Raw genomic sequence first — 19273 nt, 5'->3', positions numbered from 1 at the left:
ACCTCACTGGTTCAAAGCCAGTTTCGTGGCTCTTCCCCATATTCTAACATATGGCAGCACAGAAAGAGATTTTCTAAAATGCAGGTCGAATGTTCTTGTTCCAGCATTCTCAGGAACTTGCTTAGGATTTTTCCTGTACAATACCATATTAGCCTTCCTGAAGTAGCTATTTGTTCCCCTGTGTTACTCCTGGGAGGCCTGAACAGCCTGTCATCTTCCTTTAGGATGACTGTTAACAATGCTAAAGCATCTATGAGGAACGTTATAATCCAGACAAGCTAAATCACTGTCCTAGATATTCCTTTTTTCCTCAGTGTGATTCTCTGCAGGCTGCATCTCTTGTGACTGTTGCTGTGACAGTTGCTATTTCTGCAGAGGTGAATATGACAACTCAGCTGAGGAAACAGGAGCAACATATATCCAGCTGCAATTCTGCATTTTTAATGGCCTCAAAATGGTATTATTTCATGTGCCTCTGTTAAGATTCCTGTTAAAAATCTTGTGGGCAAAATTACTTGGAACAAATGCTTGCCAAAACATCACTTTTTGAAATATTTAGTTAAGAATATTCATCTGCATCCCTTGCACACTCAGTAAGGGAGCAGGAAGCCCTGGGTACAAAATGGAAGGTATGCAGGACAGGTCAAGCCTTGAATATGTGCAATGAGCAGCCTGGAGATCTAGAAATTATTTTCTGAGAAAAGATCCATCAAATCATTTCAGCCATGAAGTCAAGAATAATCGAAATTTGCAGTGAGCATTCCCAGAACATGGAGAAATGACAGGGATTTCACTATATAATTGGTTTGTTGCAAATTATTCTCTTACTTCTTGAACTGCGTCATACCTTGAGAGGATCTCAGCCACGTGACTGCTGAGGTGCTGATGAGCCACTTTTTTCAGCCTTGCCTCTGTTTTGGACTTAAAGAACAGATTCAGTGGAGGTGAGTCAGTTCTGCTCTGCCGTGCTGGAGACAGGACCTGACCAAGTTCTCCTTTAGACACTCAGTGATTCATAGCAAAATTCCTATTACAGGAGCCCCGTTCAGGGTTTTATAGAATACACTACATTCCTGCCCTGTATAATCCACAGGATGTATGTATAGATGTGACCTTCTGCTGAGTTTCTCAGTGAGAATTAAATCACTGTTAACCCTGAGATTCAGGGAGGGGTCGTGCTCTTGGTTGTGTCATGCAAAGACCACAGTTGCAGCCCTGTTTTCTTAGGGCACGAGAAGAATGGCATTCAGTGCTTCCTGAGCTTCTCTTCTGCACTGTTTGCTCCACTTGCACACTGCACTTCCCTCAGAAAGGAGGAGCAGTTCCAAAGCATGTCCTCCTTGTAACACAGCAGCTCTCCATTATTAAACTGTTTGCACTCAAGACGTTTTTTTCTTGAATAGGGTCCTTGGTTACTGTGTCCAGAGAGTGAAAAAGTGCTCAATTATGACCAAACAAACCTTCCTCTTCCACTGAAAAGTTTTGAGAAAGACCTATATTAAAGAATTTCTTTCTTAGTGTAAGAACTGCCACTTTTTCAGTAACAACACCCTTAACCCTGGAGTTTTCCTGGCAAAGCTCCCTGTTGCTCTGGAAGCTGACTCAGACAGTGCTGTCCCAGCTCAACAGCCTGTGGGGGATTGACCCTGGCTGGACACCAGGTGCTCACCAAAGCCACTCTGTCGCTCCCCTCCTCAGCTGGACAGGGGAGAGAAAATATAACAAAAGGCTTGTGGGCTGAGATAGGGACAGGGAGATCAGACAGGAATTACTGTCACAGGCAAAACAGACCCAGCATGGGGAAAGTTTTTTAATTTATTACCAATCAAATCAGAGTAGGATAATGATAAATAAAACCGAAGCTTAAAACACCTTCCTCCTACCCATCCCTCATTCCTGGGCCCAGTTGTACTCCCAAATATCTACCTCCTCCCCCCAGCGGTGCAGAGGGACAGGGAATGAGGGCTGTGGTCAGTTTATCACATATTGACTGTGGCTCCTTCCCCCTCAGCAGGAGAATCCTTACACTCCTCCCTTGCTCCAGTATGGGGGTCTCTCTCATGGGAGACAGTCCTCCATTAAATTCTCCAACTGGTTCCTTCCTACAGGCTGCAGTTGTTCAGGAACTGCTCCAGCATGGGGTCAGTCCTTTAGGAACAGGCTGCTCCGGAGTGGGTCCCTTTCCACAGGGTCAGTCCTCCAGGAACAGACTGCTCCAGTGCAGGTCCCCCACGGGATCACAAGTCCTGCCAGCAAGCCTGCTCCAGCATGGTCTCCTCTGTCCATGGGTGCACAGCTCCTGCCAAGAACCTGCTCCAGCACAGGCTTCCCACAGAGTCACAGCCTCCTTTGGGCATCCACCTGCTTGAGCGTGGGGTCTTCCAAGGGCTGCAGGTGGATCTCTCCTCTCCCATGGACCTGCATGGGCTGAAGGGGAACATCCTGCTTCACCATGGTCTGCACCACAGGCTATGGGGGAATCTCCAGCACCTGAAGCACCCTCTTCTTCTTCCCCAGCCTTGGTGTCTGCAGAGCTGTTCTTCTCCCATGTTCTCAGCCCTCTCTCCAGCTGCAATCACTGTTGCACAGGGTTTTTTTCCTCTTCTTAAACCTGTTATAGCAGAGGCCCTGCCACTGCTAATCATGGCTCCATTTTGGAGCTGGCTGGCACTGACTCCGTTGAACCCAGGGAAGCTTCTGGTAGCTTCTCACAGAAGCCACCCCTATATCCCCCCCAAACCTTGCCATGCAAACCCAGTCCACAGCCACATTTCTCTGGCTGCTCGGCCGAGCTCCCCTGCCCTGTGTGCCAGCTCAGGACACCAAGCTCTACAATATTTAATTGCAGTTTGTCCTGCTGGACAGCTTGTCCCAAACAAAGCAGTAAACTGGGAGACATGATCTTCAAAATGACTTTGTTCCTTTCCCTCCCTCACTCCAGCCCATAAAACCATTCATCTGAGCAATTGCTTACAAGCACGGCATTCACAAATCCCACCTCGCAGTGGGATCTCATCACTTCTGATGATGCCCTTTTTATAGTCTACCGCTTTCATTCACTCTCATGTCTTCAGCTGTGAGGCAGTAATTTAACCCCCCATCTGGCGCTATTAATTTGCACTGATAACTTCATGTCTCTTCTAAAACAGCCTTCTATTTCTAACACACTTGAAAAGAGTGCCTTTTTTAGGCTTTCTAGCAAAAAAAAAAAAAAAAAAAAAGGAAGAGGTCTGGGCTTTGCCTTGCGATGTCACAAACACTGGTTTGCTTTTATTTTCAGTGGAAGCGCCGCAGAGCAAGCGCACGTCTCAAATACCGCAGTGAGTGGATAGCAGTTGTTATCCTTTTGCTCAGCTATTTGCCTCTGAGACACTACAGGGGGACAGTTCTCACAGATTCTGCCACCCTGGTGTCTGTGTGTGTCTGTAAGACTGAGATTGGGAGTTAGGGGGCACCTCTGCACCCCCTCTGCCTTGTGAAATGCAAAGATTGAACAGAAGGCTGTGGTTGCTAAACGGATGCAGGTTGGACATCAGGAGTGAGACTGTTTTATAACCTAACATTTCAGGGCACCTTTAAAATGTCTCTATCAAAACCTTGAGTATTGATGTAAGTCTCTTGATATCAGTCGTTGGTGTGCTGATACACAAAGAACAGCAAGAAAGGGAATTAATCAAAAAGTCTATCCTGTCCTTTCTCTTATTTTAGTCTGCTGGGTTTTGTCTTTTTTTGTGTGTTTGGGTTTGTGGGGTTTTTTTCATTTCCCTAGTTATTTTATTCTCACTTTTATCCTCTTCTCCCCTCCTTCAGCTTTACTGGTTCAGTGGATCATTTTTTTGGTTAAGATAAAAGTAGCCCTTCTAAGCCCAGGATTTGGCCTACTGTGTTTTACAATACTGGAAAGCCTGGTTAAATTTTGAAAGGTCTCTGACTTCTCTACTACAGGAAGTTCATTGTTTTGAGAAATAGATTCTGGCTGCAGGCATGAATGCAAGAGAGGTTGTCTGGAGAACAGCTGAGTGTACAATACATTTCTTGGAAATGTCACCACAAAAACAGACTAGATCCCAAACAGAAGGTAAAGAAACAAATCTGTAAACAGCTCTGGAGTCTCACATTGTGTTCTTGAACATCTGATCTCCAGCATCACGGAGTGTGTCCTGGCCATTGGATCAGGGTCTTATCTCTTCACCTGCCAGGCTGGGCAATCTTTTAAAAGTTTTGTGAGTAATCTTCTGTGTGCAAGTAAAGGCTTTCTGGGGGCAAGGAAAGAAAGAAATATAGTGGGATCCTGATTGGGAAAGAATGGGGCACTTAAGAATACGAACTCTAAAGAGGAAAACAAATGTTACTCCATAAAGGAATAGGAGTAACCACGGGAAAATCACAGTAGGGCAGCAGGAGAGCTGCTCATCAATCTCAGTAGCAGTTTAATAACTTTGCAGATAAATGGTTGCATCCACAATAAAGAATTTATTGGATTTCACCGTTCAATTAAAAACCAGATATTGTCACATTCTTTACTGTGGGCAATTTTTGAAATCAAAACTGGATAAACTGTACTGCTGGAGAAGCAGTTAATATGGAGAAGCCCTGTAGCCTGTGGGATGTTCTGTTTTATAGAGTGTTCAGTTCACTGGTGGGTCACTCAGTGAACGAGTCCAAAGAGAGGGAAGCTCTGCGGTCCTTGTAGCTGAGGGAGCTAACTGGAGTTAGCTCTTCACCTCCACCTGTCCTGTGTTCCTGTCTTCCTACTCTTTCCCTTCTGTCCCTTTGTGTTCTGGGTGGCCCATTCCCTGTAATGCCTTGTCTGTCTGTACCAGCATACCAAGCCCCCTGTCCTGAATGGAGCTGAAAGGAATCTTTCTTCACATCTCTCTCCCTTGAGAAGGTGGTTTCCATCAGAGCATCTGGAGAATATGACGAGAGTAGAGAGTTGAGGCTGGGTAAGCTAAGGTAGGACTGGGAGGAGACCCCAGACTCCAAGAACCAAAAAGGCAGTGTAGTTACTGAGGCCTCCAGAGGATGAGGGATGCTGCTTTGCTCTTCTGTCACATGCTACCATCTATCAGCCTGCTTAATACTGTAACCTTAAATGCCCTGGGCACTAATCTGGAAATTGGGGTACTACAGTAGATAACACCTTTTTTTGTGACGTCTGCAGCTCTCTGGTGTTCTTATTTGTCAGCCTGTTAGAAGTGCACACCTGTTCTTGTTTACCGGGCTTACAAAACGATCTTCAGAGCCTGCAAGTTGCTTCAGGAGCAGCTATTTTGTACTATTTAGAGCAGTCAATTAAGAAAAAGGGAACTAGACGACACAATGGTTTAAAATAATAAAACCCCTTTGCTAATATTGAAAATCTAAAGCCTGCAGATGGCCCTACTGTTGCATTACAAAGGCAGTCTAGAGCATTTTCAGTTCCACTTAGTGCATTCCTGGCACCTCGAGGGTTTTTTCCACTGTCTCTTGCCGTGCTCATCTCTAAAATGAACTAAACCGACAGGGCTCCGCCACAGCAAAGAACCATCCAGGCCTTTTTTTTTTTTTCCCTCCTCTCTTTTTTCTTTTCTTGAATAAGAAAACCTCTTAGGAAAATCAGACTTGAAGAGACTCATCAAGTCTAGTCTCCCGTGACCACCAACACTTACGTCACATAATCCCCTCCGCGCATTCGCCAAGCGCCATCTTAAAACACTTGGCTGCTGTTGGCCTTCCTGCCTCTTGCTCCTGCTGTTGGTACAACAGAAGACATCCGTTTTCAGGAATTGCAAACAGCATATCCCAAGAACATGTTTTCAATGGCAAAAAAACCTGTAGGAAGTCCTTCCAAAGGCCAGGCAAGCAGTACCTGTCTCTGTCCAGCTGAGCAAATAACACGAACGCTTCTCCAGGGAGAATGGCTCTTTGAAGTCAGGCAGTGAATTCCAATTTAATTGGAAATTAACAACAAACCTTACTTTGTTTCTTGAGGGCTTTTCACACACCTGAGTGTCACTCACGTGAATACTCTCCAGAAAAGCAAACGTTTGGCTGAAATGCTCAAATACTCACAAAATGTACCCTGGCTGTATATTCAGCTGCTGTGTTACCAGTTCAGAACCGGTGCTGTTGAAGGGAGAGAACTCAATCCCACTCTCCCCTGCAGCCCTAATGCAGCTCTGATAAAAAGCACAGCTCTGGCAAACTCCTGGTCATGTGTTATGAATGATCAAAAGTGTGAATGTTGCATCTACCTTCTGGTCTGAGATCTCTTTCTTCCATTATTATCATGAATGCAATACTAAAAATTTGGGTTTATATGGCACCTTCCAGCCAAGCCTTTTACTAACCTGAAGGTGATAATCATGTGTAGCACCCGCTCAAATGATAAGTAAATGATAACCACCTTTTTAGGGAGGATGTTGCATTTTAGGGGTATTAATTTTTACGTCACCAACCCCAGGCAGTGGAAAATGCTATGCCCTAATAGACATAAAAATATCTTTCGAAAGGTAGGAGATACTTATCCTACATCTGAAGCTGAGGAATGCAAACTAGTTGTTGTTTTGATCTCAGTTTTTTCTTGTGTGGATGGAGGTAATTGAGGCACTTGACAAATTATTAAATTTATGTAATGTGTGATACTTGCACACGAATGCAGATATTCTGGGTGCAGCCCCAGTGTTTTAATCACCAACCCACAACATCCGAGGTTCAGATGTTACTGAACTTCTCCAGTTCAACAAATTGCAAGAGCCTTTTACCGTTCTCTGCAAGAACAAATTATTCCTAAGAGATGTCTGTGCCTAATAAACAGAGAAGAGAAATTTCTCTGCTAACAATGTCAGTGGCTGTCGGGGTCAGCCCTGAGCTCGGGGAGGTTTGTGTCCACGTGGGCACGGACGGTGCAGAGGCTCCAGGCAGGAGCAGCGCTGGGCTCAATGAAACAGCAATTCCCTGGTGCCTGCAGGAATGCAAACTTGGCTAAATCCCCTTGGGGTGAACGCTGAGGTGCCTAAGGATGTGAATGAGGACCAGACTGAACCAAAAAATACTACAGCAGGGAGGAGAAAGAAAACTTTCATTTGCATCTAAAGCATGGTGAAGCTAATTTTAGGATCTTTTATTTTAAAAGATGCTTAAATATGCATGGAAGGCTTCTGTTCCTGTTTAAAAAAAGAATCAATGAATGGGAACACTATTTTGACAGATCAGCTCTATTGAAGTATACTTTTGTTTCGTGAAATTTTTTAGAGTAGCTGGAGGAAATATATTTACCTCTGTAAGGCAGATCAAGGAACTGGCATCTGCACAGTTCCACTGGGAACTATAATTTTCAGGAGAGGTAAAAAGAACCAAAGGAAAGGCTGGCACATCTTCCAAATAACTGGTTTATACAAAAGGAAAAACAAAATTACTACTTCTGCTACAACTGTATTGCAATTCAGAATCAGAATTCCTCTCCTTTGGGTGGAGAGTAAATATAACAAATAAATACATCATGACAAACACCAGAGCTGTGAAGTGAACAGAGCCTTTAGATCCTCTTCACTTCAGTCTGTTTGACAGCCTAGTGACTGTGAAAGCCTCTGGAGATTTGCTGCCTGGGGTTTTCAGAGAGGGAATGCTACTGAGAAAAGGTGGGAGATGGAAGTGATCAATGTAAAATTACAAACGTGCCCTACCAAGCACTCTGCAGTGCCTTGTGTGTGCATCTCGCTGATAACTGGTAGGTTTTGAGTAAAAAATAGCAAATCTTGCATTAATTGCAAAAGTCACCTACATGGGGCATCCTTTTGTAATATCTAGGATATAAATTTGAGTTGTTAGCACTGACACAGGGTATGATAACTATAATTTTGTTTATGGATTCTACCAGTAAACTCTGGCACAATAACTTTGTTATATCAAAAGCACAAAGAACACTATAATTATAATGAAAACATATAAAAGCAATTCCCCTCTTTCTCTTTTAAAAACATGTACAGTGAGACTCAGCTTTGCTTTCTTTTATACTTCTACTCTACCAATACTATGCCTCAAGCACTAAGAATATTGCCTTAAAACACTTGATGGAGGAAGCATTATTTTCCTGTGTATTTATTGGAATGCAAGAAAACCTCCCACGACTTCCCAGCTTGAAAGAAAAACTAATGTCTACTGCTAGGAATTTCTGACTTTTTCTGCACTGAGGTAAAACTCAGCTGTGTACTGGGTTTTACACCACATAGAAAGTTCTGCTGGTGTTGTGTACCAGCAGAGTGCAGCAGAACCCAACCTGAAATAGAGGCACAACGTGCAGGATTCCTCCTCCACTGCCTCATCACTGCTCAGTGTCACCATTTCTGAGGTAGAGTGACTGTGTGAGCCTCAGCTGTGAGGAGCTCTGACAATGGAACCAAGCTGGTGAAAAATAGGGTTGGGGGGGGATGGCATTTCAAGTGACTTCTATTTTTAGAAGAGCTGCTCCTTCAGGAAATACACCCATTTTGGGTTTAAAACATGAATGAGGAGCCCCAGCTCGGGAGCTTATCTGCCTGTGGTGTAGCACAGCACTCAGTTATGCTAATCACACTAATTAACAATGGGGCCCAATAATAAGTTAAATCCCATTTAAAAAAAAATGAAATAGAGCATTGTTAGCTCTGAAAAAAAAAAATTAAAAATCTATTCAATAGCCAAGCAGAGCACAGATTGGTCAGCAATAACTTTCAGCTTTCAAAGGCCAGGAACAGCCATGATTAATTACTTGGCATTTCCTTCTTCTCCTCCCTGTGCTTGTAGTAGAATTCAGCTTTTTCCAGTGAGGAAGATAAGATACCATATCTCTCATTATTAAAAGAAAAAGAAAGAAAGAAAATAAAAAGGTTATAATGCAATGATTGGATTCTCTTTAGAACTACTGAGTGCCAGTATATTTCAGAGGGAACATGTACACAGCACTTGTTTCCCTTTGAAAAACCTAAACTGCTCAATGTTCCATTGCAAGTCCCACAGAATGATGTGCAGGGAAGTGTTTTCCTTGTTTTCAACTGACTTTGGATTAGACTCCTTGGAATAATCAAAATCAGAAGTCGACAATCATCAGGGTCCTAATGCCTGAGTTTGTGTACCTTTCATCCTGGTGGTCTTCAGCAGGAATCAAAAGAGGATTGTAGCTCAGCACGAAGACGGGGAAATAGCAAGTGAGCAAAATGAAAGACTTAAAGGCAAAGCTAAATTTCCTTCTAAAATAACAGGGCAAGTAGTTCAAACACTTCCCCTAGGCCATTCAATTCCACTTCTGAGTCTCACAATGTCAGCCATGGGGCCATCACAAAGCAAGAAAAAATATTTTGAGCCTATGAAGTTGACTTGTCTTTGTGCTCGGCGGAAAGGAAAGTCCTAGAAAATTTAGTGGGATGTGGGACAGCATATTGAAAACTGTGATCTGATGAGAGGCAGATTTTGCTGGTGGGAGTGTGTGTATCTAAGCATTTGTGAAGGGAGTAACAAGGGGGTGACAGACAAGAACTAGGAATATTACTTGTGTTTTTTGGAGAACTGCTGGTTGCAATATGATGCAGCAAGCTAAATCTGCAAGGTCAGTAGGCAAGAAAGCCAGAGTAAAAGATATCACTGAAGGCTCAAAAATAATGAGCTAAAAAATAATAAACTGTTCTTTGACAACTTACAGCCTCAACAAACTGTATCCAGCACTCCCAGGAGCAAATATATGAGCCCTGGTGCCCACTCCAAAGTCCAGCTTCCTGGAGGTAATCCTGATCTGCCTGAGATCTGCATCCTGCTGCAGCTCTCAAGCAAAGCATTATTCTTGTCTCTGTTGGACACTCTAAAACGGTTGAACAAGTCTCTTGTTACAGCTTGCCTGGCACTGGCCCAGCCCAGAGGTGACTGCATTGGTAGCAGGGCATGAAAGTCCATAGACAGAAAAATGCACTCTGCTCAGTGAAAGCTGCAAAGTCAGTCTGCATTTGTTGTAGTTGTACCCAGCTTAGAACCCCAGAAATCTCTGAAATGAGTGTGTGTGTGTGTGTATAAATATGTGCAGGTGAAAGTACCATCCTTATATTATAAAGAGGTATGACAGAGATTTGAGAAAAAATTACAAGGAAAAGAGTATTTGTGTGACAACAAGCCAAAGCAAAGGTAAAACAGTTTCTTCCCTTCATTCCTGAGAGAAGAAATAATTAAAAAAAGCGAGCCCTACACCGTGCCATATACTTTCCGTTTCTCCCCGAGGGTTGCTACAAATGCAGCAGCTGTAGCCTTGTGACACAGAGACATAAAAATCGCTGAAGTTGTTCATGCTGACAGGAAAGTATTTTGTTTTGTTACCTCGCTCAGTTAAAGCAGTGCAAGCATTAGGTACAGACCGTGCTTTCTTTGCCTTAGCACTTCAGTCTTGCTATTTGTTGCCCTACCTAAAGCACAGGGAGACAAATGAAAAGCTTTCCCTTGATCTGAAAAGCAGCTCCCACCTCCAGTGTAATAAATCTGCAAACTGGAGCTGCATCTCATTAGGTGTGTTTTGAGGGTTCAGTACTGGCTGGATTCTGCTGTTCTTTCTTTCACTGCCCCCATGAGTTCAGTGGACACAGAGCCTGATCCTGAGTGCTCTTGGAAATGCCACTCTAATTTTCTAGTTAGCTGTAGAAAGAAAGTTAAGCTGCATTTCTTTGGAGGTTGCTATTTAGCTGCATTTTGTTTCGTAACATGCTGAGTTTCTGCAACTCCTCCTGACTTTGGAGGGAGCCTCCAGCTTTTGCTTTTGCAAATCAGGCCTGCTTGCACCTTTGGTTTGGTCACCTCTGTTATCTTTTTGGCACCCATCCGAGGGATCAAACTCTTCAGTAGTCACCTCCTGGCTGACCCCTTCTGCGCTACACAGCAGCAATGGAAAACCACTGCTGCTGTTCCCTAGACTGGTGTCCGTGCCCATGATGCAGGGACATGCAGGGAGATGGGGGCCTAGGAGAGAATCACTTCCCATAGCTACACCCGTTGGAGCACTCAATTCCCGTATGGCTCCATCCCTTCCCTTGCCACCCACAGGGGTGGCTGCCCCGCACCATCCTCATGCTGCCTGTGGTCGGTGCGGGAGCAGCTCCGTGCCCAGAGCTGGGACGACATGGGGGATGTGGGATGGGCATGTCCTTGCGGATGCTGCGGCCAGGGCTGGCAGCAGACTGGTACGGGCTGTGGGGCTGCTCCGTCACCCCCGGGCTGCATCACAGACCAGCCCCCCCTCACCCCCCGCTTTTCAGCTGGGAACGAAACCGGCAGCAATTATTCAAGCCAAGCACGTAAATCTGGCAGATCCCGCGGCCCCGCTTTGACGCAGCTACGCAGCGCAGTGTCTGGACACGCAGCCCAATCCCCCTTTTCTACTCTTATTTATTCGCCCCGCAGAAAAAGCAGCGAAGTTACCAACTTCGCCGCACCGAGGGGTTCGGGGAGGCTGCGGTGCCGGGGAGCGGGGAGGACGGGCGGAGGGGACATCGGCGGGGGAGCGGGGCCAGGAGCCGTGACGGGGCAGCCCGCGTTACATAAGGCGGCGGCTCCGCACCGCTCCGCAGCGCGGAGAGCGGGGAGGGGGGGCCAGGACGGAACTCAGCCCCCCCCGCCCCACCGCACAGGGGCACCGGAGCCCTCGGCACCGAGTGCCCGAGGCGCCCGAGGGGCAGCGGCGCCGAGGGGAGGGCGCCGAGAGGCCGGAGCGCGGAGCCGCCGCGGGCGCGGGGAAGCCCCAGGGGGCGGCCGGTGGTCCCCGGGGGCACTGCCCGGCCCCGGAGGGACCCCGCGGGCTTCGCGTTACGTAACCCCCCGGCTTCCCTTACACAAACACCTCGCCGGGGAGAGGGGCCGAAGTGCCAAGCGCCCATTACTTTCAGGAACTAAAGCTATTTGCCTTTATTATCATTATTACTCTTTTTTAAATTTTATTTCACCCTCTTCGCTGCACAACCACAACTGCTCCTGCCCGCGGTCCTGTCCTGGAATGAGCGAGTCGGGAATCGCTTCCCAGTCCCGTGCGGCGCGGCGGGGTCCGTCCAGGGGGGCAGCCCCGGGGCGGGGGGCGCGGAGCCGCAGGGCGCTGCAGCACGGCCGCCCCCGCTGCCGCCGGAGGGGCTCCGCCACGGCTCCCGCGCCGCTCTCCGCGGTGCTGAACACACACGGAGATATATATAGAGAGCGATATATATACATACATAGAGACACACACAGGCGCACACACACAGGGAGAAACACACACACATATATATGTATACAGACACACGCGCACACACAAACACACAGGGATATGTCCCTCCCCCGGTCCCGGCGCGGCCCCGGCGCTGTCCGCGGTGCTGAAGCGCCGCCGCAGCCCCGGCGCGGTGCGGGCGCTGCAGTGCCCCGGGCGGCACAGCCCGGTCCGGCCCTGCAGCGCAGAGCGCCCGCACACCCTTCTTCCCGCTCCGAGCTGGGAATGGCGCTGGTTCCCCTTCTCCTCCGACCTTCCCTTCCCCGCCGGCCTCCTGCCGCCCGCACGGCCGAGAGGCACGGCCCGGCTGCCTGCAGCCGGCGATGAGGCTGGTGGCGAAATTACCTCCCTCTCCCTGCCTTCCTCCGTGCCCGCAGCAGCCCGGAGGCTGGAGACAAAAACAGCCGAAAGGGTCCCTCTTTAAACATATCCTTTTTTTTTCCCATTTCATTTTCGTTGATACCGCCCCCGTTCATACCGGCGGTGCCCGCGGCGGTGTCCCACCTTTACCTGTGCCGATGGGAGCGCGGCGCGGCGGGGTCGGCGGGTCGGTGCGGCAGCTGGACGGGAGGCAAGGACAGGCGCTGCTGACCTCCGCGGGGCTCCTTCTTCAATGGAGCGGGAGCCGTGCCCTCATCAAAGATGGCCGTCCGCTCCTACGTCAGCAGCTTTTAATAGCCGGCCCCGGCGGGGGGAGCGGGAGGGGGCAGAGCGGGCCGGGCGCGCTTGAGTCATCGCCGCCGCACCGCTCCGCGCTCCGCCGGCCCCGCCGCCTCCCGCCGCCGCCTCCCCGCCGCCGGCGTCGGGGCAGGGGGCTGAGAGCGGCCGCTGAGCAGGGGAGGGGGGAGAGGGGCCCTCCCGCAGCAGCGATTCCCTCCGCCAAGGGGTGGTCCGAAGAGGGTATCCCTCTGAAGTCCCCGGTACTCCATATATGGCCAATCTACGTGGGCTTCTATTTTTATGTGTGAATTCTTCCTTCTTCTCCCCTCTTTTTATGTCTCAGAACGTCCTGCCAGGGGTCTGGGTGTGTTAATCTGGTTAAACCCCCTTCTCCTTCCTCCTCCCGCCTAAGTAAGAGCAGCCAAACGCAAGGAAATCCATGGCTTGGGGGCATGTGTTGTAACTGATCATTTGAGGGACAGGTTAAAAAATAGAGAGAAATTAAAAACAAACAAAAGCCTGGGCACCTACACTCACAGAGCAGAGTGAACACATCCCACTGCTGCCGAGGTGGGAAATGGTAGCTCTGTTCCAGGAAAGAGCCTGGCTGATTTATCATGGATTAATTAAAATATTCATTCAGAGCGTACCTAATTTGGAGCAAATGGAGCTGTCTCCAGTGTGATTTCTAATCGGAAGGAAATCCTTTCATTTCATACAAAACCGTGCATGTTTGTAAAATTCATCTCTTAATGGGGAATTTAATGAAGGATGGGGATTGCAGCCGAAGTGCGATGCTCCCTTTCGTAACCTCAGTCATCCTTTCCCTGTCATTCCACAAGCCTTAGTGCGTTCATTTATGGAACCATCCAGTCCTACAGATGCCTCTCTCTCCCCTGTCTGAGCCTCTCCTGTGAGCGATAACCGAGCACTGGCTGTGTTTAACTCCGACACCCTGGTACAGGCTTTTCTAAACAGTCTGTGGATTACACAGAGTCAAAACATCGGTCCCGCATTAGCGATAATTCCATCTTCATCATATCTCTTCCCCCCCCCCCCCCCCCCTTTTGCCAAGGCAAGGAAAAACGGAAGAGAGGGAAGACGATGCAGCTGTATTTTGGAGCGCGTTCATCTCGTGTTATGGTTGTATGGGCGTGGGGGAGGGACGGGGAGGGGAGGGAAGGGAAAGCGCGGGGGAGAAGGAGAGAGAACTGCGGGTGATTCCTCCTCCCCTGCTCTGTAGTTCCCCACAGAAAAACGTGACTGTAGATCGTGCTTTGTGAGTCGCACCCTCTCCTACGAAAATATGTCCTTCAGTCTCATTTGAAGGGAAGCAGTCAAAAGTTTGCTAAATATACGACAAAGGAATTCTCAGGCAAGAGGGGCTTCCTGCTGCATTAGAGTATCTAATGAGCTGTGCACACGGAAACCGCAGGGAAGGAGGGAACCTGTCAGGTTTGAGGGCTGTAAACACAGACTAACAGCATCAGATTAACGCTGTGCAGACACCCCCCCCCCTCGAGGTGAGGGATCTGGAACAGCAGCCTGATTGGGAAGCAGATTTAGCGTCATAAACGACAATTTGGAAAAACAAACCTTTCCTGGCCGGCTCACGCACGGGTTAACCGTGCCCGGCGCTTGGGTTAGGTGAGCACTGCAGATGGTAGGAGGAATCCCAGAGTGAGCCCTGATCTGAAACCCAGGCTGTCTGTGCGCACGCATTGTGCGAGTTCCAAGCACACACGGAAAGTTAAAAAGGAATTTTCAGTCAGACAGCTTGTCTGATAGGTGGTTTTGAAATAAAGTATGATTTTTCAGAGAGAAATACTAGTACTTATTAATAATTCATCTTAACGGTAGATAAGGGAAGGAAAAGAGAAATTATAAACTGCTGTTTTGACTAAGCCACCAGCACTGCAAAATGCTGTCTGGATTTGGATTCAGCCCAATAACGCCTTTGAGAAGAATTTCAGTCCATTGGATACCAGCAGGGATGAATTTGGCTCCTTTTATCAAAAGCCAGGGAGGAAAATGCAGTGAAGGCAAAATAAAATGCAGCGTAACTTGGGGAAAGAGGGATAAGGGATGGAAAAAGGAAGAGAAAGCAGGGAGGGAGTGGGAGCAGGATAAAAGGTAGGTTTCCAGTGAGAAAACTGTGTTCAATTTAAGATTCATTTTCAAGCTCTGCTGCAGCAGAAATCATGTATTTTAATAAAACAACATAGGACAGAATCATTAAAGAGATTACGAACGTCGCCCAATAAGCTTAGTAGGAACAACTACTTTTTCCTACAGTTATTCTGAGTGAGGGAAGGGATATATCCTGTGTCATTCAGGAACGCGGATGCCTCTATCCTGGGAGATGCAGAGGGGGGCAGCCTTTTGCACCAAAGCACTAGGATTTCTGTCGCAATAAGTGCTACTAAGCAATTTTAGCTGATTCTTTAGCATCTTTTGAGGATGGTTTAAAAAAAGAAAAAAAGAAAAAGTACATGGGGATTTTTTTTTTTTTTTACTCTATCCCATAGTACTTGAACACTCATTTCACACTGTGTACAGGAGAACTGTGAGAAGCAAAGCCTATAAATGAGGAAGGAGGAGATAGAAAACCGGAATTTGGTCTAAGAATGATTCAGCTCATTCCTAATTATTCAGGCAAATATTCAGCAGGCTGAACAACTGGTACCTGTGGGCACAGCCCATGAATAATGAGACAGGGAAGACACTTTCCTGTATGAGAGGGACATGATGTGGGTTCCCACATTACCAGCCAGGAGCCAGCAAAGGGCAGAGCAGGCAGAGCCTGCAGCAGGTTCAAGAGGGGAAAGAACAGCCCTAGCCCTTGTTTTGGCCACAATTTGAGATCTGTGGGCAGTGGGAGCTTCCTGGCTGTCACAGCATTACCCTCAGCCTCCAACACACACTCCTGGGTGCTGCCAAGCTGGGCTGTGAGGCAGCTAAGTGAGCAAAACACCACAGTGCTGACAGTGCCACCGGGTCCTGGATGTTAATTCCTGGGGTCTCCTGGAGCTGGTTGTGACACAAAGTCTGCCTCAGTTTTCTGCAGCTTCCTCAGACATTTCCATCCTTTATTTTGTTCTCAGCAGAGAGGGAAATATCTTGTTTATCCCAGCACTGCCCATCTATGTGGCTGGGAAATGAACTGAACTAGGCATAAAGCAAAAAAGAGAGGAAAAATGTACCTGCTTTGGCCCTGAACATTTCACAGCCTCTCCACTTTCTGCATTTTCCAGTCTTAGATGCCAAGGCATGCCCTAATCTGTTATGGGCCGCGTGATACGAACAGTTTGAGAATCGAGGCCTTTATGCAGAACTCCCAGTTATTTTCTGTCATTCACTGCTGTTTATGTAACTAGTGAATTTTGACCATCAGTGGTACTTGCATCTGTGTGCCCCAGGCTGCTTCTGATTAAATTTGAGGGAATGGCTGGGCCTGATTCTCCCCTGCAATTTCAGGATCTCTAGATATACGGTTAAGCTGTGGGCTTTTTTAAGGACCTGTCTGTGATCAGGTGCTCCACTTCAAGCCAAGCCAAGATTCCTCTGAGGCTTATGTTCAAAAATAGAGAGATTTAAAATATGATTTTAACATCAACCTTCAGAGATGAGTCCCCATGGATTTCCTGATTACTCTCTTAGATGTGCAGAGCCAGATCCCCAAAGGTATTTTGGTACCCAATTCCCAACTAGTTGCTTAAAGAGCAAGCAGGACTTAAATATTTGGTGACTCTGTGTCTCCACTGCTGACCCCACCTCCTTCTGCCCTGGCTGGGTCCTTCCCACAGCTACACAGTCCAGTTTGACTGTGTCATTTCCAGCAAGGCCAGGATCTAACATCTATTATCTGATGTGTAAAGGAGAAGTTCTCACAACATAATCATGGAATAATTATTATAATTATAAATATAATAGGAATTATATTCTGGCCTGGAGGTAGGACTGGTCTGAGGTCTCCAAAAACCTTGCCTACTGGAGTTTTAGGCCACGCTCAACTGTCATGAGAAGAAGGGTTTGCCCAAGTCTCACTAGGCACAGAGTCACAAAGATGTTGGACAGAGAGGAAGGAGGAGAGGTCTATATTTTACAGAGGAAAGGGGATATAAACACAGGTATCTGTGCATGTGAGAGAGACAGAAGGTAAAGGTTAAACTCCATTTTTCATTTAAAACTATCCTGCTTTATTAAAATAAACAAGGTCATGCTTTGGAGGGATATTTCTTGTTTACAGGAAACACAGGCAATTTAAAACTGTGTCTAGACTTTTGGAATTGAGAACTGCAATTCTCTTTGTTTGCAGGCTTTGAAATCAGTGGAGCTGTGATGAGTTCAACAGGCTGGCTTGTGATTTTTAATAATCCACCTGGAGATGAGGGTATGGCTACTCCTTCCTTTATGGTTAGAATTGTCAACCACACAGTACATGTATTTGTTACAGTATTTATTTAATCATTTTTGAATGGTGTGAAGTGGTGCACGAGTACCAACTTCATTCCACTTGTGCCTGATTATACTGAGTGAAGTAAATGGGACTGAAGGAGGGAAATAGAAACATCACTAATCTTTAGGCAAAAGACAAAAGTGTAAAGCAAACCAGAACACCCCTTCTCCTCCCAAACACCAGTTTCTGTCTAGAAAACAGACAGCTCTTAGGGTCCCCTGCAGACTTAGAGGTTCATCAATTGTCACAGCAAATGGTGACAGCCACAGCAGACGAAGATGTCCTGAAGATGCTGCCCCAAACCAGAATGCCATGTCAGATCATGCCACCAGGTCCAGTGATTTCCTCTGACTTGAGCACATGTGATGCCACTTCTCGGGTCTTTACAAGGAGAAAGATTGTCCATTCCCCTGGCATCTTGATGTGTCTCCCAGCCTTACCTGGGAGGGAGCCTCAGCTGCTGCAAACTGCCTGAGTTCTTTGGGCCTTAATTTTTAGCACCTGGCCCTGATTTGCTCCATCCCGACCAGGATGTTACTCCATCCCTCCCTTACCCAGGTAAAAGGGATGATGGGAGAGGTACCTCCTTTTGGTGTTAGACTTCAGCTGCATAAACTTTGTCCTGGAGGGATGGTTTTGCACCACGAAGTGCTGTAAGTCCTGAGTTTGTTCCTCTCCCTTCCTGTTTCATCTCCTTAGAGTGTGTGGGAAGGTGTTGACTGTTAGTAGGTCTAGTTCCTGCTCTTCCTTTAAACTGGGTCATCACAATTTACCCTCCTACCTTCTGTGAGGATTTGCCTTTTTTTTTTTTTTCCCCTTCTCTCTCCCCTTTGATATTATCCTTTTGCAACTCTCCCTCTCCTCCCCTTCTTCCCCTTCCCCCTGTTTCCTCCTTACACTAAACAGGAGGAAAGTGGGTCACTTTATAATTGCTCTTCTCTATTTCAGAGAGACCCAGAGGCATAAAATGGAACAAACAGGTAAGTGTCACCAATTCAGGGGAGCTTTAAAGATGTTTTCCTTTTGGCTGTCTCCTGGGTTTGTTTCACCTCCTCCTTTCCATTTGCTTCTAAACCCCTGATGTAACAACTAGTGCTGCTGTCTGGATGTGTAGCTAAAATTCAAGCGGAGACTAAGTGACTTGGGAAGCTGAAAGTAAGGATGTTGGCCTTTTTCCTCTCCCTTTTTTTATTCCTTTGATTCAAAGGAATAACAAAGTTGTATGAAGAGGATGGTTTGTACTTAAATATGCAAAGGAAGGAGTGATTCAGTGTTGATGCAATACTTTGCAATAACCTCAGGCATCCATAAAAATGATTCAGAAAAAGAAGGAAAGGCTTCCTCACATATTAGCAGTCTTTATTTGTGAGCTGCTTGCCACGCAACAGGACTTTAGATCACCCTCAGTCAGACAAACAAGAGACATGTGCAGTCCAGTCAAGCATACAGTTGTTTGTTTTTTTTAATGTAGGCACAGTCCCAGGGATTCTTTTTCCCTCAAGGCCTTGTTTTGTCAGCGCTACCTTAGCCATTATCTGCTGCTTTCAGTGAGAAACTTGATGTTAAGCTAAGCCTCTCTTTGAGGAGTGAGCTGGATTCTGTTTCTAGGTGCAGCGTTAGAGGAATTCCAGGGTTAGGAGGCTCAGAAGCTGAGGGTGAGGGTTTTGACAGGTGGGCATAATATTTTGTCTCTTTTTTGAGATCCAGGGTTTACAGATCCCAGGACTGTACTGCTCATCATTAGCTGTTACTCCATATTAGTTATCTGTGTTATATAGGCCAGGTAGCTGTTTACTGTTCCTTACAGAGCCCATGAGTGTTGCTGCCCATCTGAACAAAGTTATTGTATATTCAGTTTTGGCTTTTGGGTAACACCTTTTACTCCAATTTTCACTATGTTGGGCAAGAAAAGCTTCTCTCTCTTCAGC

At 46.9% G+C, this 19273-nt stretch overlaps 1 protein-coding gene and 1 long non-coding RNA gene across 3 annotated transcripts in view; one reads left to right on the top strand and one right to left on the bottom strand.

Annotated features, from left to right (window-relative positions):
* The window catches only part of SNAP25 (synaptosome associated protein 25), a 60781-nt gene extending 47774 nt beyond the window's left edge, over positions 1-13007 (bottom strand). Inside the window, exon 1 of one of the 2 annotated variants that reach the window (XM_032682866.1) lies at positions 12737-13007. The gene's annotated coding sequence lies outside the window, so the exon portion shown is untranslated. The remainder of the gene's footprint in view (positions 1-12736) is intronic. The other variant, XM_032682867.1, reaches the window with a different exon arrangement.
* LOC116784333 overlaps positions 1-16631 on the top strand; it is an 89323-nt gene extending 72692 nt beyond the window's left edge. Inside the window, exon 3 of the long non-coding RNA XR_004356026.1 lies at positions 16547-16631. This is a non-coding gene — a long non-coding RNA (uncharacterized LOC116784333). The remainder of the gene's footprint in view (positions 1-16546) is intronic.
* Positions 16632-19273: the final 2642 nt, after the last annotated feature.

Source organism: Chiroxiphia lanceolata, chromosome 3, assembly GCF_009829145.1.
Source record: "Chiroxiphia lanceolata isolate bChiLan1 chromosome 3, bChiLan1.pri, whole genome shotgun sequence".
NCBI classification, from domain to species: domain Eukaryota; kingdom Metazoa; phylum Chordata; class Aves; order Passeriformes; family Pipridae; genus Chiroxiphia; species Chiroxiphia lanceolata.
Note: the sequence above shows the minus strand (reverse complement) of the source record. Positions and strands in the feature narration are given on the sequence as shown.